Source organism: Varroa jacobsoni, unplaced genomic scaffold, assembly GCF_002532875.2.
Source record: "Varroa jacobsoni isolate VJ856 unplaced genomic scaffold, vjacob_1.0 contig00753, whole genome shotgun sequence".
Lineage (NCBI taxonomy): Eukaryota > Metazoa > Arthropoda > Arachnida > Mesostigmata > Varroidae > Varroa > Varroa jacobsoni.
The window spans coordinates 50,962-76,584 of record NW_019214520.1 but is presented as its reverse complement, the minus strand read 5'-3'; the positions used below and the strand labels follow the sequence as shown (position 1 = coordinate 76,584).

Here is a 25,623-nt window from a genome sequence, read left to right as displayed (position 1 = left end):
CGTTGGGTTCTAACCAATGCGTTCAGTTAACCTTCATGGTCAATCGCCGTTCAATAGATAGTTATATAGTTCAACATCGACTAGAGGAAGAGTTCTTCGTCGGGAGAAAATGCGCCAGTGCCATGCAAATGGGCCACGTTAAAACCGACAGGCTGAAATATTAGGATCTAGGATATTTAGAACGCCTAAATATCTACCTAAATAATGGAGAATCATTGTAATAGTAATAGTAATAATCTTAGTCTCGATATAGTGCCCTCGCCTCCCCCCTTACCCAACATCCCCAACCAACCTCTATCACCGAAAGCTCAGAGGATACTGCGTCGTGGTACAATTAATGCACATACGGCGGCTTAACGTGTGCTCGTCTAACACAGTTTTAGAGGCTATCCAGATCTAAATATATCGTTTGGTCTGCTACGCTAATGTGGTTAGGAATGAAGAAAGAAACTCGTGTGCGCTGTGTTAGATGGGCCTCGTTCGGACGCCAGCAGGAGAGAGACATCAGGAGTTAGTGTGATCAGTGCCCATTTGGATACTACTTGGTTACAGGTTCAATTGAAATTTGCAACTGCGATGCGGGGTGGGCCTGTCTTCGTGATAGGCCCGGCACCTAATCCTGATTTTCCTTCGCAATGCCTAGACTGTTTAGTCGGCAAACCGGTAATGTACTTTCGACTAGACGTAAAAATGAATACAAGCTGAAAGCGTTTTATTTCACTCGTAAACTGCAGGCTCGCTCCTGGAATCGCTCGTGTGGGATAGCAAGGACGAGTAGATTTCATACTATAACGGCGGAAGTGACCCCACCGGCCAGCATATCTAATTAGTTTCAGCTTTGACAATTGTGCTATAATCCGTCCAGTCACCTTATTCAAACATAATCATCCAACAATCAACCAGCAGTATTACGCTACTTCGTCTTGACTTACGGCGTTCCGACAAGGTTCAACTAATACAATAGCTCTTTTTTTGTCACGATAGGAATCTCCTAGACAAAATAAAATTTCGTTCATGCGAGCCGAACCGATGTCCTGGCGGCCCTCGTTGCTTGTCGGCGCCTCTACTCGTCGTTGTCGTTGTGGTGTTGCCGTCGATGGTGGAAGACGGTCCGTCCATCTGATGTATCTGATCTCTGTCGATAAACGAAACGATTCTGGTTCGGTAGACACTGGCTGCTAGGGCCGAAATGGTCGCCATACTCAGAAGTGCTGGTCGATAAACTATTAGACGCCAAAGTGGTTTGTTTGACCTAGGGAAAAGCTGCTTAACTGAAGACGTGGCGTATATTGCAATACGAAAGTGTCCATAGAATATATATATAGATATATATACCAACATAGTTTTTTGACTAATTGGCCTCGTTTTGTTGCACACAGCCCATCAAACTAAGCGTTTCTTTGTGCTAGAAACAAAAATCTCTCTGTTGACAGATATAATATCGTCGTCCTTATCTTAAATTGCTTAACCAAACAGAGACGGCACAATATTTTCAGCATTCATTTGAAATATCTTATTGTTTACGTCGCAGAGGTAATTCTCTAGGCGTAATCAGGTCTGCTTAGATCATTGTTAGCAGGCGTCATTTTTGAATGATTGCAACACACGAAGCGCGAAATTGCCCTTCGCCATCAACGGAGGCTTTTCTTCTACCAATAACTAGAACTAACTATTATTCATTCAACTGCCACAATCATTTCAACAAAGAACAGCTCTCGGCTCAATATGTAATAAATACCTATTAAATTCCGGCAATTCATCGCAACGATCAGTATGTCAATGCCTATACCTATATGTGGAGAATATTATATATAGTGAAGTGTATATGTCTGTTGCTTTAATGACCGGTACGTTATTCAGTGGTCTACGCTTACTGAAGCAAAACCGCTGCTGCTTCAGCGACACTACCATCACTGTGATGATTATCGTGATGATCATCATTAAAATAACGAGGATGACGGTGATCAAGTACCACCATCCCTGGCAGCTGCAGCAGCTCTGCGGTCACTGATGCTTCTGCCATCGAATTTATATATACGATGCTGCTGCTGCTGCTACTACTGTTGCCGGTGATAATCTGCCAGTGTCGGGTCGGCCATAGCAGAAGAACTAGCTTCAGTAGTTGAAATGATTTTGATCCGATGTCTCGACGTCTATCGTCATTTCATTAGCAGCAGAAGCAGAGACGGCATAATCACGCTGCAGTTGGCACTGATGATGGTTTTCTCGCGATGGCTATGTTGTCCCGACATTACTTTCGCTCCGGCTATATTTGCTGTTCTACTGCCGACGCTGGCAAAGTCGTCGCCGCCGCCGCCGCCGCCGCTGCTGCTGCTGCTGCTACGAACTTCACTGGGCTCCGTCGGACAGACAGATAGGCAAACAGATATAGGCTACTGCTGTCCTATGGAATAGACACACTGTGCAGTGTAGTAACAGTGCACAGTTAATGTGGCGGCACAGCGTAAATGAGCGCATCTGATGCTGATAGCTCAATGCTTTCCCTATGCTCGATTACCGCCGTGACTGGAGCCCAAAAACCTAAAAAAAAAATGCCACCTTTCTTGGTGGCAAACGACTGGACAGACATTTGTTGAATTCATTATTCCAACGCACGTCTCTTTGTCCCATGTGGGTATAATTTGTGACCAGATTCAACGCACCTTAAAAAAAACATTCACTTGAAGATCGGATGATGCATATGGCTCCTGTTCATATGTCGTCGTTATGAACAGGAGCTGTGTGCATCCTACGATCTTTGAATTAATTAATTTTTCGATAGCGTTCTATGCTTTTTAACATTGTAAACGTAAATCGAGTCATACTAATGGCGCCATGTGTTCGATTTTTGCTCATACGTAATGGGCGAAGTATCACTATCGAAAGAACATTTGTATTTTTGTTAAGTTTGAACTGAATAGGTTAGATACAAAGGCTTTTTTTACGAAGGCAAAAAGGTTTTCGTATTGTATCTTCATTACCTATCTCGATTTTCCATAATTGTTTAGTACTGTTATTGATGAGTAGGTTGGCTTAATGTTTTATTAGTGCCGCATATACAATGATATTTAAAGTCCAAACAAGGACAAAAACCAGTGATTTTCAGGTGGCAGTTACGCGGGTTGCCACCTCAAGACGAGCACCCCACAGGGAAGTGTTACTCACATAGATGTTTGCCGCTGTTGCCTATCAACTGAGTATTCAATAGCGACTGTATAAATAATAATAATAATAATAAAGGATACCTCGGCAAAGCGTACGTTGTTCTTTGATTTCCCGGATATGTGCAGATCGTTCTTGCGTGTTACCTCCACAGCATGGTTATGAGCTAAGCTAGGGCATTAGAGTCAATTTTGCGTTTAAAGGTAGCGTGCCGTCGTATAAATTTCTGGTCTAACCACTGCAAAAGCCTTTGATCTCTAATCAGCCCTGTATTTCACATTGGAAACGTACACATGAGACCCGGCACTACGTGCCAGTCAAATAGCTACATATAGAGGTTTGGTCCTCGTAATCGTAAATGAACGTCGGATTCACTTTGCCTTGCTGAAAGCGCGAGTCGTAATGCCTCATTTTAGACAGATGGATCGTCAAATCAACAAGAAAAAAAGAGCTAACGTATAGTAGTATTTGCTGTACGGAACGGTCGCGTTCGGCATCATGTATGCGCACAGTGCCCTATCGTGCGCTTGCATCGATTCATCGGTTTACTGCAGTCGGACACACCGATCAATGTAGCCACCTTAACTGGTAGATCCGCTACAATCTTTTTCCTCAGTGATAGTATAAGTAGCCTTTGCAAGTTCCTGTGGTAAAGGTGCAGGGGTCAAGTCTTTGGGCAGAGAGAGCTATACTTGAGATCAAAGGCTTGAGGCTGAATGTACACGGATACAGGTTGTTTTGTGCGGGCAGCTAGCTGTCTGAAGTAAAGTTTAACAACCTAAGTACCAAAGGCAAGACTCAAAATATTCTAGTAGCTTCTACATATCACAGCGATAACTATTACAGCCACGATTTTCGTTAGCGTGATCTGGCTAGTACCGGCAGCACGGCTGGTGCTGCGAATATCAGCAACTGCCATAACAGAACTGCTCGTACTAGGACGGCGAGCAATACCCAGTACGACTTTTGCGGCTGTAGTCCTTACCTTGTTTCTACTTAAGTTAAGTTTCTGTATGGTTTGACAATGCGATGCTGAAAATGATGATGATAATGAGGTAGTTGCTGTTGTCTACGTATTGTCTGTTTGTCTATTGGTCTTATGCGCGTCACTAAGTCCGGTAGCGATACTTGATGGCCGTACAATTTTACTTCGTTTGCAGTTCAACTGCTGTCAATTGAACAACCGCTCCACTGAAGCGCCATCACCACGACGACGACGACGACGACGACGATCATGCTAGCAACAGCTTGTCGCAGTTGTCACGTAGTGGCCTAATCATCACTGCTATTGTTATCGAAGTCGATGTCGACGTCGACGAACGTTCTGATGAGTGTCATTGTCGACTGCAGGGTTGTCGTCGCCAGTGTTGACTAAAAGGGTTTCCGCGGTAATGCTTGCAAGCTGCTGTTGCTATATTATATGGCTGTTGTCGGCGTCGTCGTTGTCGTTCTGTGTTCGCGCGTTCCGCCGTTTCGGTGAGCGAGGAGTAAGCGACCTTGCATTCCTAGAGCAACAGAGGAATGCAGTCGCTGTTCGCTGCCACTGTTCTAGTCACCAGTTGCGCGCTGCTGTTTGTTATTCGACGACGACGACGGCCGTTCGAAGGCATTTGCCGTTGCTGCAGCAGTCGCGAAATAGCTACGAAACAGCGTTGCTCCATTCAGCCTACCAACCGCCAGTGAGCCAGCCAGCCAGCCAGCCAGCCGGCCGGCGAGCCTGCTTGCTTAAGCGTCGTATTGCTTATGGACAGAATAGGAGGGTAGACGAGCAGAAAGGCGAAAGAACCAATAAACAACAAGCCAACGAACATTCCAACGGCCAAAAATGAATGAATGCATTAATGAGACAGAACGAGATTCGACGGTAGTCGGGATCTTCCGGTAATAGAAGTCAGCTGCTTCGGTAGGCTTTCCGACAACGCAGACTGCCAGCTCTGAATCTCCTGCCCTAGCCGGTTGCCTGCCTGCCTGTTTGTTTGCTTGCTTGCTTCAGTGGGTGTCGGGTTGAGATGTTGATGGCATGATCCATTCCCACTGCACTGAAATTCAGAAAACGAAAACAGATCTATACACGCAGAAGAGATGCCTTACTAGTTACGTAATGCTTGCCTCAATGCTTATCTGCCTTACATCAATCTCGAGAAGACGTATCGACACGCACGCACACATAGAGTGACACACAAAAATACACACAAACACAGTCACGAAGTCACTGCAACTGCTATGGATGATGCAGTCGCCGTCAATATTCAGATTAATGACAAACAAGCGGGCGAATGGGTGAAAATGTTAAATCCTCTTGCTGGCTTCTGTAGACAGGACACTATAACACAAGATGGTGACAACCCCACACACCTAAAGTAGACCTAAAACGGCATACCATACACACAAAGGCATCGTATGCAAATTTGAGCGATTGGTAAGTCAACTAAAAAAAACAGTACGTGGCATTTTTAGGGAAAATATTTTAATGCTAAACTGACGTTTTTGTTAGAGCCAGATCTTGATTCGATGAAATTTCTTCCCTAAAGCTATTAGCAATTATCAAGTCTGGTTACGAGATGAAGTGCATACTTCACGGTAGTAATATCTAAGAGACCTCAGAGCTGGGAGCTCTAGAGCACTTTTGGACAAAGGGCGGACAAGGATAAAAAAAGATAAGCATGAACACGCTGTTTTAATGTTGTTCGACACGATTCCTATAATTAGTTGTGACATTATACGCAGTTACACATTGAATTCAGTTTAAGGTACGACGATACGGGAGTACAGTGTGGACGACAAGCTCAAACGGTTAGTTGCTTTTAGATAAGAATCTAAAACGGAGGCAACAACATCGCTCATCGAAGTCCGTTCTCTGAAGTCAGGCCTTGAAAGAAAACCAAAGTACGACAGATGCTCAGTGTGTGCGTGTATATCTTATTTCGACGATGGCTGTTTTAGCAAACGCATTAGAATAGCGATTGCGAACTGCTCACCACTTACATCTAGCATCTTATAGCAAAGTCACAAGATATCTATTGCGATGCCTTCGATTGTACAGCTTCGAACTAATGAGCGACATGGCCTTGTAATATACATGTCGATTCGTGAAATGGAAACCTGTGAACGTTAAGCCACCATTATATTTCTAGTTTCATACTAGACTAGCCTTTTCTGTCATATAATTCTCTAATCCTATGAAAACTTTCTCTGTACGAAAAACTGCTGGCAATAAGTCTTCGACAATATCTTCTGCAATTTTCAGAAATCGATGGTGGATTACTACGCACCTTTCGATAGCATATATATATATCTCGTTCTTTCAGTATTGATTGGTAAGAAAGTAATAGCCATTTTTATATTGATCCTCCTTTGCTTCCTTTGATGATAATGATAATTAAGTATTGGTTAAATACGAAAGTCCAAATTGCTTTTGTTATTAATGCTTCGTTATTACAAAATTTTGCTTTGGTTTCGGATCCCAGAGACGGAGACAGTGCTTGACAGACGAAAAAGAAACAAATTTGGGGCACCGATCTTCTGCCGATGGTAAATATATGCTGAAGCAAAATGAGATGTCTCTTCCGTGTATGGTGAGGACTCTATAGCTCAAACATGTAGGCTCGAAACGATCCTCGTTTAAACTGTGAAGCATAAATCTTAGGTCCGCACTAAATTTTGCAAACTGAGCAAAACGATACCAATACACTTTTAAAGCTAAGAAACAGCCTTCCAATGGTTGACCATTTGCCAAACGGAATAGGTTAGCAATAAACGGATATATTTAATGTACGTGTGTTTGTGGTTCTCTGGGAGCCGGAATTACAAGGGTGGTCATGTGTTAGCCAGAGTAGCAAATTTCGTACCATTCGCGCCCGCGTTTAAGCCGCTTTCATTTACCTATGCGCAAAAAGCCTTCTGACACTCGGCGGTCGTTTTACACGCTCTATTTGGTGTCTCCAAGCTGCTGGACTTTTTTTTTGGACCCATACAGACTGTGCCAATGTCTCATGCGCAGAACCAGGAGCAACGGTATCGAAAAGACACTTCATGTCACTAGCAAATGACGCATGTGATGAGCGCTCCTTTTGATAAAATGTTTTTATCTCCAAAAATAGTTGATCTCCAAAAGCTGTTGACGACGGCACGTTCAAATTGACCGGCGCCCGACCATTTTCAATATCGACATTTCGATGCATGTCGAATACTTTTGAAGTATCCCTAGGATAAAATGGCGTTAATTAAATACTTTACGCGTAGTAGTTACTTTCATATTGAGGATGAGGTTCTGATAGTTTGGATCAGTTCTAATCATTTCGTATTTTGATTACAACTTGTTGATGTTCTTTAGTTAATATTGATTGAATTGGTAGACGCATACTGTAGAGAACAATTACAGAATTACTATGAATCGAGTGATTCACTGACCCCATAGCTGGCAATTTCCGCCGTCTTTTATTACTGCCTTACCTGCGCTGTGGTAAGCCTTTTGTTGGTTGGTCACGTTATCTGTCTACAGTTTTGGTATGTGGTTAACTGGTGCTTGCTGGCGCTCAGCCTTCAACGGAGACAAGTACCGCGCTCGACTCCGTTTCGCTCGTCTCGTTTAACGTAACTCTAATTAGGTTTGAAATTGTCTCGTGTACTGTTGCTGAATAACGCAGCAATGTCTATGTCGATGAGCACCGTTTATCTTTTTATATATATACATATAGGCGTGTGTATGCGTGAAGCAGTGTTCTGGCAAGATACATGGCACCGAAAATCCTGGAAACGAACGCAGAACAGAACGTACATCGAACACTTGAATCTTCTGGCTTTCCACAGACGTTTCCAGTGGGCACTGGAATAAGCACTAATGTTTTTTAGTACAACCAACGGCTCGAAAAGATGTAATGTCATCATCATTGTAATTATTCGTAGCCATTCAGAGTGTCATCTCCGCTCGTTGTGCTGCTGTTAGAGCAGTCAGTAAAGACTAAGAAAAGAAGACGGTCCTTTTTTGGGATAAATTAATTCCATCCGTACAGCCATGCGTTACTTGTACTTTTATGTTTCGAGTTTGACGTCTGGTATTGCCGTACACCCGGACGCCGGTATCCCAGCACGAAACGAAGTCTGGTCTGTTGATGCCTTGATTCGAAGCTAGACCACAATGTGTCCCTAAGATCAGCAGGCAAGCACGTTTCCTACTAAGCCATTACGGAGACTCGTACCCACCCATTATACACTATATAAAACGGACATGCGGTCTCAAAATAGCCGTTTGGATGAGACTTTTGGTTCAACAGTATCGTTATCAGAACTGGACCAAGTCGTTTGTAATTCGACTGGTCGGTCAGTGGAAGGATAGGATGTTCATAGAATTATTGATCGTTTCCTCGCGTCAAGTAGATGTGGTCACTCCAAGCCACATGAAGTATGTGTGTACACGACATTTCAGGAATCCGCGGCCCTTACATGGTGATATGTTTTCGTCAGATATCACGCCTGGTTGGTCTGGCGCGAATTCCATATATACCGCAACGTTCTTGAGTCTATACGTTTATATGACTGGACACGTTATTAGTGTTCTTTAAAAGAAGCAATAAATTAGGGCGATGTTTGTTGCATGCACCTTTAATGCTATATTGTTAGTGGCCTCCGTTCATAGGAAGAGACACTCGAAACAACCCTTAAATGATACCATCTGTGTGCATCTCAAGCAGATTAGTCCAACAGTAACACCGAACCGCGGCACAGGGCACTGAATTTTTCATGTTTTTCCAATTTTGAGGGTTACCTTTCAGTAAAGGCGGACTAGACTTTGCGTTTATTCGGTGGCTGTCGCCATGTCTGCCAACAACCTGATCTAAGAAGTTTCAACGCTTAGATTTGTCCCATTTGGGTCAATAGCATACCTCCATTATGACGACTGCTGTTGCTTCTGTGCTGCTGCTTAGCCACCTAGAGTCAGCGAATAGCGACAATCTTCGTTCGTTTGTTCGTTCTTTCTCCGCTCCGGGTTCGTGTTGTCGTCGTCGCCGCCGGCGCGGCTCGCATCGACAACCGATTCAGTAGCAGCAGCAGCAGCAGCTGCTGCTGATGTCGTTGCCAGCGTCAAGAGGAACATTCCTACGTAATCGCTCGCTGTTTGTGCTCTTGTGGCCGTTGCTGCGTGGCGGATCGCTAGACGTGTGCCGAATGCCGCGGCGGTGATGGCAGTGACGGTTGCAACTCTTTGGTCGTCTTCGTTTCGCTGCTGCTGGCGTTCTCGGCTGCTACCGTCGATAGTCTGACGGCCAACGGCAACCTTTGTCCTGCTGCTGAGGGGTAACTGGTTGTGTTTCCTTTTTTGCTGCGTCTACTACTGATCAGTCATTGCTCGATCGCCGTGGCTTTTTCACTATTGTCCGTACCTGCGACCGGCAGCCATGACGCCAGCATCAGCAACACCAGCATCGTTCAGTCTAGCTTAGATTCGCTGCCTCAGCTCGATCGTTCTGCCGTCGATTTGTTCATTCGTTGGTTTACTCGCCTGCTCCCCTCAAAACCGCCAACGATACCGGTAGCGACCGGTGGTGAGAAGAGCATTTCATCTCACGATCGATCGTGCTCGACTGACTAGCAATAACAACACGCGCAAATTGATGAGCAACTAACCACGCATTATTGGCGACGAAATCGAAGTGTAGATTCCTTTGGGATAGAAATTCCATGAATTCGCTGACTGGAGATTATTCATCCACCTGGGACTCTGTTTTGTTCCAATTTCATCGACTGACCCAATGCTGGCAGGGTATATCGTAGAAAAATATGCAGTGGCTTGACGCATTAATATTTGATTACATGGAAGCATGAAGCGTAGAGAGCACACACATACGTCTTGATACTAATCGTGGTCGAGATGGTGAGCACGTGGAGCCGTCGGTTGCAGCAATTCACGTGCTTGCATCGGAAAACAGCTTCGAGAACGAAACCGTACAATTAGCTTTTTGGTAGATACTGAGTCACTAAACAGCGAGGCAGGGAACGTGTTGCCGGTGGCGCCGAGAAGTACCTTCCATGAAAGTTCTATCGAATAGATGAATCAAACTATCGGATTCGCATGCTACACAAATAGCCATCGTTTTGAAAAGCAGGTTGAAATTTAAGGGAATCGGAGGAAATAGCAACGACAGCGCGGCTTGCCTTGTGCCGTCGATGCTTCGGCGAAATGGGGACGACTCTCCATAAAAATAGTAGAAGAGCGAAGACTGCCAATTATGTTGGCTGGTCCCGCTTTTGATTTATTCATAAGTATCACCGGATGTTTGCGCATCATCGTGCCTGTGTGCGTGGGTGTGCTTACGGCGCACGGCGACTGTTGTTTTCCATATCGTCGCGCTGCTATATATATAGTTACTGCTGATGCTCGTGATAATGCAGACTCGCTGGCTCGCTCCAGAATGATATAGAGTTCAGGGTTGTTTTCAGGGCGAATGGTCAGGCGGAAACCGCCGCTGCTGGCTCTTAACAGGCTTGTGCAGGCAGCTGGGAGGGGCTGACGCGTTCGGCTGGCTAAATGATTAGATTGTCTACATGGATGCAATACGTCTCTTTGGCCGATCCCCTACAAATGCGTGCAAATAAAAAGAAAACAACGAAACAAAGATGACGTCGCAGGAGCCAGAGCACTGTTTTGTACAATTCACGTACGCTGTCGTGCCCGTGCTCGCCGTCGCCAACATCGTCGACATCACCATTATCATCGCCATTGCTAGTAGCGTTAACGGCAGCAACGCGGTAAGGAATGGACGGATTGCCAGCTCCTCTTCTGGGATCTGCGCAGTTAAGAACGGGGATACTATGCGTATGCATGCATGTATGTGTATAACTGTCGAATGTTGTATTATGACGCCAGAATGGACGTAGCGCCCAAAGAGATAGATACATTTGCTCCCGCTGCGTACACTTTATATAACCTTTCTGCCTGTTATGCTCAGCTATGGCGGCAGCATCGATACGACCAGCGGCGCGTCACCTCTCCTTGAATCACCAGTCGTCACCGTTGGGGAACGAACTGCAACATGACGATGGTGATGATTTGCAGACTGATTACGTCTTTTCGTCGTCTACTTTAGAGAGTGGACGATGTCATCACCATTCATTGCTGTTGGAACCGGCCTTGCGTTTGGAAATTTGGTGCTGCTTTTTTCGCTGGATCTTGAAGAATATCATAGGACAATACATGCGGGGGGTTAGATGCGCGCCGAGGGCATACAAGCATCTACGAAAACGGTAGCAGTGTGAATATCAAATAGGATATCTCTCAACTTTGCCAGTTTCCAACCTTTCCTGACAGCAGTAACACGAAACACATAAACCTGCTACTTTAATAAATCGAAGAACATGGACGTTCGTCGATGAGCAGCTCGGGAACTATTCATTAGTTAACAGTAGGTTGTTATCATTATTACTAGTATGGTTATATTAGTAGAAGTCGTCTGGACAGTATAACTGTGTGACGTAATGGCTGTTTCTTTGATGCCGACGTGGAGCCCAATGTAAGCACATATTCAGTATGCGGAACGAGCAATCTCAATAACAACTCTATTAGAAGAAGTTGTGCCACTGAAGGGTCTGCATCGTCAGTTCGACGTAGCCAACGGTTCCAGTTAGCGATCTAACATTCTAAACACCACGAAGGCCACTATGGCAATTGATAGACGCTATCCATATCTACCTAATCAATAATAATCAGACATGGTCTTGTACAGACGTCTATAAAATGATGATCTATATTGATGCGATATGAATTTATCTGGCGAAAACCCAGCAGGGATAGCAACACATGCGCAAAATCAATGCCGTCTTGTCGCCGAAATGTAAATGTCTACCTGTGTTTATCGAAGAGTCATGAAGTAAAGGTGATTATCAATAGCGGGAAATGCAACGTTCCATTCCAGACTTTGACTCTGAAACCAAATCTACTTAGCAGTATCTCCAGCGGTGGAAGTAGAAGTTGCTTTACGTAGACGGAGTCACCGAGCATTATCAACATCAGTGTCCTTAGAGGAAGCTGAAATTTTAAGCGGTGTCAACAGTTATGGTTTATTGCGGTCCGTCTTCTCGGCGCGATTAGCTTAGAAAAGAGGTATAAGGACAAAAACAGTGGTAGGTAGAAACTCATAGATAGTTATACTTTTCGCTGTCAACAACGAGATCATTAATACTCCTTGTATCAAGGAAGCTATAGTAGTCTATGCCATCGCTGCTGTTACGACTATTGCTATGGTCTCGTGTATTTCAAGCGCCTTTGCGCCACGTACGATTAGAATTATCCCGTCCTCCTTCTATGCTCGCTGCTGGCACTGCTCCATGCCAGCGTTATCTTTCTTTTTATAGAGACAGTTGATTTTGTCGCGATCCTTCCGGCGTCGTCTTTGTTGGGAGACATTTTACTCAGCAAACGTTTTCCCACTCCGAAGAAACTCGATGTTTCCTTTGATTCTAATAATCATAATAATAAATGCGACGGGATCAATCGCTTTGATAACGACAATCAGTACTAGTCGAAAGTTACAAACAGTTCTGTACTTAATTCAATGCACCTGTTTTCGACAAGTACCATCAGTCGCTAAATGATAAATCGGTTGCATTAGTCAACGGGGTATTGCCTCTTCTTTTTCTTTACCAGCCCCGGCGTGACAAAGATAAAAGGTATGTTTGGTTTGACTATTTGGTGCTGCTGGTCGTATCTTTAGTTAGAGGCATGCGTGGCGTACCAAGGCGGCTGGTACCTGTTCGCTGTAGACTCGGAAGCGCATTGTTTTCAATTAGTTATCGACTATTGTTATTCTGGTTTCGTTGTCACGCGACAATATCCGTAAGACAGAGGATCTTAGTCAAGTTGCGGCCAAGGCGGAGATGTACGCATTGAAGAGTAACTGCAATGAAGTAAGGCTCATCTACGCAAAAACTCTATTTGGACAACATCGGCTCTAATTGGAATTGGTCAAATCATAGGACTATTGCCAACGTAAAGTTTAGTTCTCTTTTTACATTTGTTTTAAAGTGGTGTTGTTTGTTATAAACAATGGTACCGAATAATTGTATATACCATAGACATTTGTGGATCACGAATACAGTCATTCATAATCTTGAAGCGACGTAAAATAATGGTGATAATCGTGATATACAATGTAGAGAAAAACGACATGATAGAAAGAAGCGATATTTGTCCTTTGCAAACAAAACACCCAACATCGCAGAATAATTAGATAGGCATAGTACTAATTATAACGTTGTCTGAAAATTTCCACCATAGTGACAGCATTTACTGCAGTAACAGCACAAAAAGCCGCCACAGTTCTTCCACAATTAAAACACATGTATATATATATATACATGTGTGTTTTAGTTAGCCTTTTCGGTAAGCCACTAACAATTGTTCCGTGAAAGGCACCATAACCAAGGTTAGCATTTGGCCTATAGCAGAGTGCCAACAAACCACAGCAGACCATACTATACTACCTTGTACCATCGCCCTGATGCTGTGGTGGCAGCGGTGTCCAAAATGACTGCATCAGGTTGATCGTGATCGTTTTTTTTTGTTATTCCGTTCTTCGTTCGCTCTTTGGTAGGTTCGTGCTTGTTAGCCGATCGTCGGCCGTTGATTGGTGCCTCCGGCGTTGTTGCCGCCATCAGCGTCTCTCGTGGCGTATCTGCTGTCGCCACCGCTGTAGTGCTAGAAGCAGCAGCTCAGTCATACTTGGTTCTTGTTGTTTGCCGATTGTCGTTGCCACAAAAGCCGACAGCAACAACGATTCGACTGGAGCCAGCAACAACATTCGTGGACGATCAACGACTTCGCCGTTGCTCTTTCGGGTGTGCATATATGCCTGTGTGTCCATATGTATGTACATGGTTTGCTGCAGCTTTCCTCGTATCAGTCGTGCAGCGCAACAGTCCATTGGAACGAATAGGGCAGCAGCGGAAGTGGTAGAACATAAGCACAAAACAGAGAGGCAACAAGGCAGCCGGGTAACGCTGTCGCCGCTCCTGTAGCTGATTTCTCGGTCGCTGGTTAGTAAGGCGTTACGATCAACCAGCGATCCAGCCTGATTAAATCCAGCAGCGCTTTACCGTCCGCCGTAGTAATTGCCTCTACTGCTGAAGTTGGTCGTGTGGCTACCACACGTGAGCGTTTCCCTTAACGAACATCGATCGAAGATCGAGGCGTTTTTACGGATATTCCGGCACCCTTTCCCAAAGGTTTAAAATCGTCTTCACCTGTTCATTGTCCGATTGTTCTGCGTTCCCAATTTGACCGTCATTTAAAGACGCGGTATATTACATAGGCTTTAATACTGCACGTGCGTTATATCGTAGATCTGCCAACGGCCTTTCTATAGATATGGCTACCCAGAAAAACGAAAGTTGAATTAGCACCTGTTGAAAAAAGTTAATAGAGATAATGTGCAAAGGTAACTATTACTGCGCTATTCACGGCCACAAAGTGTTGTTGCTAAGTTTGGCTATAGGAATTAACTTTTTCTCACGCAAGACTTTGTAAAGCGCCTTGCAAGCCTCATTTGTCGCTAAGCGCTTCAAACCAGACCACGAGTGATTCACCGAGAGAACAGATTGCAACAATAAACGTTATGTACTACTGCAGCTTCTTGTCGGCATGTGCCGGTGTCACGCGGTGTAACATCACGTTTTCGATGTCGGAATCATTTGCCCAACCCATAAACAAAACTGATGGAACCTAATTTTATTGTGCTAGTCGATTTGTTGTTTCTCAGGCAGCATGTCTCGTTGTCCTCAATCGCGATATAATGTACATAACAGAGTGGAGCTCACTAGACAAGTGATGACGCCGATCATGATGTCACAAATACTGGCAGTGAATGATGATCTTTACTGCCTCTGATCATATTCGCTTCGTCTGCTATACGGATAATTGTTGGCTGTGAGGTACTTGTCTTGAAGCCATACTTGTAAGCGCGCTCTTATCTTCGGACCTTGCGGTAGTCTAGTACGCTGGCATGGTTGGTGAGGTTTACTCTTTGTGCGGCTGCACGCCGGGTGTGGTCTCCCTTAATAAATCGTAGGTAGAGGTGCGACGTGGCAGTCGTCTTTTGCCACGCGCCCCAAGGGCAAACAACAAATTGTAGCAATCTTATTTCCAGAACAAGGAATCGAACCCGCGGTGCAAACATCGGACCAGCTGGCATGAGTTTCGTAGTGGTTGGAGTAAGTAATCGTTACAAGCCCTACAAACGGACTCAATCAACGAGACTGTATAACCGATAAAGTTCAGCGTCGGCGACTTGCGTTTGACTGACAGACGGATCGCGCGATGATAAAGTTAAATAGCTAACTTCACGTGCGGCAATCAATGATCGCTCGACTGATTGTTGAAGTTTGCTTTTAGATTACTCACTAACTGGTTTCAGATCTGGAGGATAAACCATAGGTTTATAGTGGTGAAAAATAATGGAATTTTTGCTATCTCAATTCAACCTGAAAATTTGTGCGCATATAGTTGTTAATTCGAAATGGTTGATTATTGACATGTGCTAGGTTCAAAGCATATATTTTAAAAATCTCAGTATGTAACCACACTGTGTTATATTAGCTTCTCATACTGTTTCGGCTGCTTCACGGAAGCCGACGGTCTCTGTCCTTGGAACAAACATCCTTCTTCAATATGCCTTTTGCAATTTATGGAAAATTATCAATTAGTCGACAAAGTGACGTTTGTAGAATAAATGTTGTAATTGAGTGTTATGTCTGTTTAAAGATTTTCAGTAGACATACCCTAAAACTGAAGCAGATTGCGCATCGATTCAACGTAAACGTGTCGCGTTTCCGTGCTCTGTATCTCTACAGAGCGGGTAAACCTTAATTATTTCGATAGGGCGGATTTGCCGTGTAGTGATAGCATAATGAATTTCATACGATTACTCACAAAGTCACAAGGGTGCTCGCTTAGTCGATTGGAATATCGCCAGCCAAAGGAACAGGAAATACCCTTATTTGCTCCAGGTACAGTGGAGTACACGTTGTTTCCTTCTGCATATTTCTCTACTTGATAACAACTGTCTAGTTTGGTTACCGAGCAATATCGCCAATTACCATCTTGTCTTTCGTTGCTGCTTCAGTGCTGAATTCAGGCTAAAAAGCCAATAGGCCATAACGTCAACATCTTTGTTAGATTCGGCGTTCTTGCGAGGAAAACGATCGATAAAAGAGCACGTGTTCATAAATATCTGCAAGTACTTTGTTCCAAAATGCTTTCAACTAAACAATTTTTTATCGATAGCGATAAAAGCAGTTCAAAAATGTTTAGATCGTATTGTTACTTGATGTCACAAATGACGGATGTGGGCTAAAAAAGCTCATGTCCAAAAGCCAACAACGCCTTGGCATGTAGCATCTAGATGTCGAGGTCTTGTCCCCGCAAAAACTACTGTTGTTACTGCTGCTGCTATAGTGAAAGATATCGAGACGTATTAGAACGGAGAAGCGGTTCCGTCTTTTACTGACCTGGTCGGACTGCTCCGAACCACAGCCCGACAGACGGACACATAGAGCAATAAGAAGATAAGACAAAAAATCTCCTGCACGGGAATGCAGCTGCTGTTGCAGCAACTGCGAGTAACTGGCTATGTGAGTGATGCTACGTTCAGCGACGTTTGTTTGGTCAACTGACTGCTACTGGCCGATTTGTTGTTGATTGTCATTGGCTCGCTGGCGGCCGGCCGGCCGGCCGGTCGGTCGGTCGGTTTGCGTAGCGCTGTTCCTTCGATCCGCACGCGGTCTAAAAACACAAGTAACAATTGCAGCGGTAGCAGCAGTAGAAACGGCAACGCACAGAAAATCAAAAAGCGGATTGCATTTCGCACACCGTCGTTTTCGCCGTCGTCGTCGTCGTCTCCCACCTTTTTCTCCGCCTCTTCTCTAGCCCCGATGATCGGACTCGGCAAATTGAGCAAAACGAGGAAAGGAGGAGAGGAAGAGGAGAAGGAGAGACGCCAAACGGCGGCATCGATCGTTGCACATTGGAATGTTGTTGCCGCCGCCTCCGCTGCCGCCGAAGCCGACGACCACGGTCGCGTTGTTGTTGGCGTTGCTGTCGATCCGAACAGTTTAGAGTCACTTCGTCTTTTTTGCTAGTGGAACGTTGGGACATTGTCATTGACATCGTCGCCATTTTTCTCAGATAGATCTTTCTCTCGCTGCTCTGTGCCGTCAGCTTTTCTCGCAAAGGACCTCTGTTGGGAAAAGAAGTCAAGAAGATGTCTCGTCGTTGAATGGGCTATCGTGTCGCTTGTTGTCTGTGTGTAGACGGCCATTTTCCTCAATGCGACCCGACCGCAGCGAATAGAAGGATCGCGAACAGATTCGTTTCTGAACTGGCAAACTTGGCAGGATTGCGGCCATTGGAACAAGGAACGAAAGCCGCCGTAGTCCAACAAACGCAGTGATGACCGCTTCTCTTCATGCAAAAACCCATCATCAGAATCAGCATCAGCATCGCCACAACATTGACCATTTTCGTGCTGTTCTGTCGGTTCGTTTGCCACTCGCGTTGGGCCCCCCAAGCTAATATTCTCGTTCCGTCGTGGTACTGCTGTATCGTACACGACTGCGTCATCCGTACAAATTCCTAGTTATAATTTGTCAACTGTCGATAATCCGTTACTACTGGCTGCGCTTTTTACATTCGACGACGACGCTTCGATGGCGACAGCGTCGTCAGCGGCTGCATTCGTCTACCCGCTCATATTGCAATGTGTTGGAATACACGCACTTGTACGTCCATACATAGATGATAACATTTGTACATATAGACGGGAACACATAAATGCAAAGCGATCACAACATAGTGTTCTTGCCACTGCAGAACCGCTGCACTACAGAATACCCTCATATACATAAATCGTTACGCTTTCTAAATAGCATTTACGTAATATCTGTATTTCTTGTATATATAAATTAGTATCCGTAATTACGCGATTCAACGAAACGAAGCTAAAAATGCACTGAGAGAAAGCAACGTTCGCGGCGTTCACATTGCCAGAGATTCAGCTAAATAGTTGTATTTCATTCATAAAAGCGGGATTTTCGATACGATTCACTGCTGGGCTTGAGATTTTTCGTTGGGTGGGTAACCCTACTGAATGACAAAACGTGCGCACTGTTGTCGTCGCACTTCGTGCAACTTCGTATAAGCGTCTATTTCAACATATTGCAGGATGAATATGCTGAATTGGATTTCCCTGAAGCAACATTCAATATCGACAATTAATAACTCTGATCGTCGAGCTTTAGCAAAGCATTGTCTACCGAATGCACGTTAGACACGCCCATAGTTCAAATGGCGATGATATACAAAATATAGGTATTTACGTCTTTATATCAAGTGACATGCGATAGTAATCCGCTTGCGTCGTGGACTAAGCAGGCCACAATATGCCCACGAGTGACGCTTCCGAACGCCATTATTAGACACAATAACCGATCGTTACCAAAAACCATAAAAGGCTGCTAGCAGTTGTTATGGTTGTTGCTGTTATTAATCTTATTATCGTGCGATAGACACGGGGGTCTCTGATTCACCACACAGTTTCAGCACTAGTACGATCAAGGGGCAACGGACACCGAAGATTGGGAACTCGAAAATGAGTCGCCATATCATTGCTCATCTGTGTACCGCAAAATGTGGTACCAGAACGACGTGACTTATTTGCTGTTGTCGAAATCCGTACTACCCAGTTATATACACATAAACCTTATTCAGATTGCTACAGATTGTTTCTTTATTTGACATTTCTACTTGATTCGTCCTTGTAATGCAATGCTATGTTTACTAGCTTTAAGCTGAAGTACATCATCAATTGGTGTATTTGATTCTCTTCGTTCGGAAACTGGCAATGTATAATCGAACGCTCTCGGTCAATAAGCTGCATAATGTGTTTTCCACTAATTAAGAAACACAAAAGGCGGGCGGATGCGAAAGAAAGAAAAAACCGACCGGATCTCCTGACACCGTGATTAAGGAAGACGTTCACCTGTTTTCTCTGTGGGGCCGTAAAGGCTCCAGGCGCTGTCGCAGAGCTGCCTCAACGAGCAGATAATTAAAGTCTCAGATACGATGTAACATCAGCTACAACACGGTGAAATCTCATTAATAGGCGTAAATAGAATATATCTGGTTTAGCGTGTTGGCTTGTTTCACGCTTAGCGGGGCAAACTACGAAATGTAACCGATAACTACGAGGAGTGAAGATGAGCACATTTTGGATTTACCCTTATATCGCGGAATATTCTCGTGACCGGGCGCTGATTATCTCATTTATACTGTATAGAGAAGGACGCCGCTGAGTACACCAGAAGCCGGAAAGCTTTAAAAAAGACGCTTGAACACATCAAGTCCTATGTTTGTTATTGGTTTCGGGCGTGCCTGAGACGATTATGTGAGCTTGTTGGCTTTGCAATACCGGCAGATAGTTCCGAAATACTCGGCCAATCGACTCCCGTAGATGCGTACGTACGGTGTTGATATCAAGTAAAACTGATTCCGAACTAGTTTACGCCTGCTTCTGAGTTCAATATTGTTAACACGATATAATTATATGAGGTTCCTTGAAAGATTCCACGAATTCATGCATGCGTGTTTGAGGGTTTTTACAAACCCTTTCTAAGTGTCCACGCTGCCATTCGTAGAGTAGGATGATAGTCGTCAGTTGAAATTTTTCGTTGCATGGTAAATGTTCGTGTGCGTTTATTAGGAAACGACACAATGTTCACTCCACTCCGTTCTACTAGTTTACTTAGTCACAACCGCTTGTGAAAAAAGTTTCAGTTATCTGAACTAATTATCTGTTGCTTTGTTCCATAATTCTTGTTGCATGTTTTGCATCTCTTTTCGGGTTTGTAGCTTGGTGCGATATTACTATATTTGTTTCTGCTGCTCGTTCCGAGCGAGGCTTCAACAGCCGTTCTGCCTTTCCACCTTGCAAGCGAATTATAATAGCGACTCAGATCGAGCCCGATAAGTTGGCGCCTCTGGCTCACGAAGTCCTATCATCTCGGCACATTTTTAGCAAAAAAAAACATGCAATATATGCAGAGACATTAGTCGACATTACCGAGCGGGCTAGTGTCAAAAGTCATTTTTTTACGCTTCTGTTCCTTGTCCGATGTTCTGTGTACCTATGTACGTGTGTGCACAACGTTATTCCCTCTTCTTTAGTCTATTCCTATAAAAATTATTAGGAAAGTAATAGTGCGGGCACTCTTTCGCCTTTTTATGGATAACTTCTGGCAAAAGATTTAAAGCCGGAGTTGATGCCACGGGCGTAAATTAAAAATCAAGCAGAAAAGGGCAAGACTTAGGCCGCAGCAGGAAAGGCCATGACCATCAGTGGCATTAGTTGGCATTTTACAAAGCTAGAAGAAATTCGGTCGACATGACTGCTACGTTCAGGTAATTAGAGGTGACGAATGCTGGTTCCAGCTGAGCGCAAGAGTTGGTTTACGATAACGTATGCTTTTTAACAATGGCAAATGGTCTAAGGGAACTTGAAATGGTAACGGGCAACATCCAGCTGAGCAAGCGCCGTAGAAGATGGTAGTAGCCGTTGTGGCGTCCTTAAGCTTGAATGGAATTAATTTTCTATTTGCCTTTTATGTGACTCGTAGCTAGCTGTACGGTTGCTTGTTTAGCTCGGTTGAGTGGCTGCAGAAGCCATTCTGCCGATATGGCTAAACTCGACAATTTTCTGACTTGCTATTTAATAATTTACTAGTTGCACCAACCGGTAACATTATTAGTGGACACAGGGTAAACGGACACCACTTCAAATTTAGTATACGTCGACGCCAGCAGGATACTTTTGCTTTTGCTGGTTTTCTGTAATTTAGCAAGCCCTGTTTTGAGAACGAGAACAATAACAACAATAGCAGAAGCAAGCACAGCGCCAAAACGAAAGGCGAGACGACGTTGAACCCCTATGTTAAAATTACCTGACAGCCAAAGCGCAGCGTGCCCTTAGAAATGTGTGACGTGTCCATTCGTCAATTAGCGGGCCCGATGCAAAAGTCACGATCACTAATCGACTAGCGACTACCGGACCCCGCTTTCGTCTCGAAACAATGAACACATAAAGAGAAAGTGTTGCAGGACGTTCAGCGCAATGTTTCTAAACGATTAGTCATACATTGTATTTCGGCCTAACATTGGTAACAGTTCGGCGTGCAATTATAGTAAGAGGTTAGATGAAGCGATGCGGAATTTAATATCAGCAAATTACCGTGGCTCAGTTACCAATTTGGCTCGACCTGGCGGTGTGTATGTAAATGGCGACAGCGATAATGATGATGGCTCTCAGAGTTGAAATAGTTTGTTATCAATCGCCATGCTAGTCAACGTCAACAGTGGTCGACTTTTGACGCCTCAGGAATACCTGCCGCTGCTAGTAGTTTACGGACCCGTAAAAAAGCAGGACACAGACAAGGCTCGGTTCTCTTTGTGCACAGAACTAATAACGTGGAAGCACTAGGCCAGGAATCCACTTTAAGATTCAAGAATCTTAAGAGACATAGCTCTTAGTTATTGTATGGGTGTACGTGAATATCCTTGCTTACTCGAACTCTGTGTATATTCGTGTGTTCATGTGTTTATTCGTTTGTTCTATAGCGATAAGATTGCCTCAGGGTGGAGGCGAGCGGAGGGGAGGACACTGCGCAATCGACACAGGCACGCCAAACAGGCGGGAAAGTTTGAAAAACTCATCGAGAGTGCGCACACACCCACTCTCATACATAGATAGGTCCGCTGATGGAGCGAGAAAGAGTAAACTACAAAAAGAATAAGGGAAGCAACGAATGAAAGAAGCCGAAACTAGGGTAAACGATAGCTGGCGGTGAATAACGAGCAAGTCGTAGATGGTCGCGGCGACGAAGCGGCAGGACGATCAGTTGGCAGCACGAACGAACAACAGATCTGTACGTAGCTGTAGAGATGGTAGATGGCGAATGGCCGTGGATGGTGAAGTTCGTGGCAGGTGAAACCCTTTGGTAGCAACGACAGCAGAAGCTGAGTTTGCTGGCAGCATTCAGCAGCAGCAGCAGCAAATCGCGCTGCTAACGTCTGCGAGGGGCCGCCAATGACTGTTATCATATAGCAGTAGCAGCCGGAGTAAGAGAACGAGCGGCGTGTAGTAACAGAAAAGCGGCAGACCAAGAATGCCGATAAAACTAATATCGAGGGAGAAAGGGGGGCATTTTGCGCGTTTCCCAGCCATTAGTGCTGAGGGCTACCTGTGACTGAAAGACCACGCATCGGTCCGATGGCTAACTGAAGGTTTTGACCGTCTGTTTGACGTATATTGATGCCACGAACAGACGGACAAGCTGCTCTGTGCCGTAATTGGCATTGGGCTTCATCTTCATCAACGCTGCCGCTTTCTTCGATGGCGCCCTGTTGCTGCCGGTATCCGCTTCTCCGAAACGGCAAAAATTGAAACAGGGCAAAAAAGCAGGAGACACTTTGAAGGGCCTCTCTCGGAATGTTTGACATAAGCGATGGCTACGACTATACATAATGATGATGATAACGACAATTTCTTTAGCTAGAGACCGTCGAAGTGATCCCCTCACACATTTTTATACCTTCATCAATTGGTTTACTGTTCGCTAGTGAGAAAGGTTTGAGTTTGGGTTTGATAGTGAGACCTGAACCCGCGCAAATGCTAATTGTGCAAAGCGGCCAATGCATTTCTGCTCTTCAGAGGCTATTTTCTAAATTCGAGATTCAGTTCACTTAATGTAGAAATTACGATAGACATAATATCCCCATGCTCAAGCAGATCTCACCATAACAGGTGTGTCGGTGTATAGCGGCAAGAAATATAAAGAAATTTTTGTTATCTTCAGAACAAGTTTGTTTACAGACAGCAATTCACAAATCAGTTACTCGAAATTTTGAGAGATTAGCCAGTGTTTTGATAGCCATTAGAAGCTGTTCTGCTTGATACTTGATATTTACATTTGCGCGCTTTTTTTTCGAATTTTGATTAGAATTACGCGTATCGTCATAGATCTAAATGTTTCAAGTCCTTGGCTATACAGCATTGACGTATGGCTGTATAGCCGAATTATACACGTGAATATATAGTTATTCTCTACCTTTTAATAAGACCTGCTATTGCCTAGTTTGAAATGTAGACGAAGTTCCCATTTTACTGATAAGAATATAATTTGGAACGGTTATTAAACGAACATTCGGGTTGGAAATGTATCGCTTGCGACAAGCCTCAGGACCAGCTTCTGAAAGGTAATGCTAGCCTTCTCATGTGAAACCGGACTTTAGTTAAGCTGTTTGTATGGTGGGCTGTGGGTAATTTGCAGCGACTGCGAGAAAGATCTTTTCTTTATGAAGACTTTGTCGTAACATTGTATTGTACCGGCTTGGCTATACCAGCTATTGTTATTGTAGTCGCGATTTGCTCTCTATGCCAGCAGCCCAGTTGCTGTTCTAATGTGAAATATGTATACGTACGCACTCTGGTGACATCAAGTAACACGTTGGTGATGTACAAACGGGGATAGAGTTGCCATTGTTACCGCTTAGCGTAATATTGCTACTGCCGTTGTTGATGATGATGATCACGATGATATCTTCTGGGTTGCGTAGTACGATTGGTCATTCTGGGGACTGGAAACGTTGACGTTTGTTGTTATTACTACCAGCGCCAGCGGTAGCACCAATCAGAATGGCCCGGTTGTTGCGGTCGCTGGGCGGCATATGGATGCGTCGAGCTAAACCCACAAACAAGGCACTGTAACAATCGAGTTGCAACGGCAACGGCTGCTGCTGCTGCTGCTGCTGTTCGTGTTCTCTCGCGCCATCTTTTGTCTCGTTGTTGTGGTGGTTACATAAATGCACACAGACACATACACATATATTTAGTAGAGGAATTCCTTAAGCGGACTTGCCAAAAGCGCAACGTTACTCAGTTTGTTGTGCCGGGTCAGACGTGAGAGTGGTGCAAGTGGTCAGTCACTCAAGTCATTATTGCAATTGTGGCCCTGATTATCCGTTGCGGGCCAAATGCTAAAGCAACTGTCGTCGTGATCCGCATTGTCGTTGCTGTTAAAGCGTGACCCACTTTCGATCTGTAAAATTACTATAAAATCATTTACGACAAAGAAGCCCTAAGACTCGAGTGGTATTATTTAAAGACCACTTGATAATATAGTAATTTAAACAGGAAACTGCTGAAATTTTTCTTTCATGATCACTATTGGTTGTCCAATAGTCCAATTGGCCCGTGGGAGGCATGAGACGTCAATAAGGTTTCATTGATCATCAAAGGTAGCATTAGTCTTGGCAAGAATATTGTTTAAACGGCAACATTGGTATTTATTTAAGTTCGCCATTCCACGTTAGTGCGTTTTGACTTGAGTGGTACATACAAAAGGTAGCTTGCCCAACAATATACAAAAATCTAGCGAGCTGGATCTGAGCAGTTACCTCAATAATCTACCTCGTTAGATCTATATCCGAACTATATCTATCAGATAATTGAAAAAAAAAAAAAAATATGTATATATGAGCAAGTTAAAGGGCCATTCAGTTTTTTCTTTTATACTTTATATAGTGGATTATCATAGTGCATGGCATTGTGTGATCATGGCATTTACAAAAATGTGCCCAAAAATTCTAGTTAGCTTTTTATTATCTTGTTGTCAAAATACTTGGTTTCACCTGTAACAAGCAAACCCGGATAGCATCTCGTGTGACGACTACCATCATAATTTATTTGTTTGTTCATTTACTTGCTTACTTAAAATGCTACTTATTGTCATATATAAGCATATGGGATAGTGGTATTTTTATAAAGAATTAGGTCTAGCTGCAAAACTTAAAAAAAAACTGCAGATTAGAAATCTTAGCAAACATTTTCGCATCCCTCTTCCTGTCAGAAGAAAATTTCGTTTAATTGACTTGAAAGGACTTTTGGCTGAGATTCTCTGAATTGACGTGTACGATAGTTAAGGCTACTACAATAGCAATATATGCTGAATATTCTAATAAACGCATATAATAATGGCCACGACACAGTATTCAGGCCAAAAATATTTATCAACTTGGATCCTTATAGACTATCACTACTAAATTAGATTTCAGTATGAATTTTAAATGACTGTCGAATTTTTCCAACGTTTGATTTCGTTGTCTCGGAGGAACCTCGCCTTCACCTGCACCTACCTATTCGCTGAGCCGTTTCGTGAGTACCCGACCCTTGACAATTATACAGAGCGCTGCTGCTGCTGCTGCTGCTGCTGCTGAGCGTACTCGAACATTATTGTCTAAATAAAAATGGCCGAAGTCATTCTGGCGGGCGACCGCTGTTTAGCTAGCGCAAGCGATCGTCTAGCAGAAGGCCATTTTGCAGCGTCAAACGCAGACAACGTGCGACAAAGCCTACTGTCGGCATT

General features: G+C 44.1%; 1 protein-coding gene and 1 long non-coding RNA gene across 4 annotated transcripts in view; one reads left to right on the top strand and one right to left on the bottom strand.

Moving 5' to 3' along the window:
* Positions 1 to 25,623, top strand: part of kibra (WW and C2 domain containing protein kibra) — a 34,486-nt gene that overhangs the window by 843 nt on the left and 8,020 nt on the right. The gene's annotated exons all lie outside the window — the stretch shown is intronic.
* On the bottom strand, positions 692 to 25,510 carry LOC111271553 (uncharacterized). 2 transcript variants are annotated; one of them, XR_002686931.2, is made up of 4 exons: positions 25,394 to 25,510; positions 23,681 to 23,836; positions 12,003 to 12,184; positions 692 to 5,201 (listed from the first exon to the last, which is right to left on the bottom strand). It is a non-coding gene; the product is annotated as an uncharacterized LOC111271553 (long non-coding RNA). The 2 variants fall into 2 exon arrangements; XR_002686932.2 differs by having other exon boundaries at positions 23,681 to 24,037; positions 25,394 to 25,485.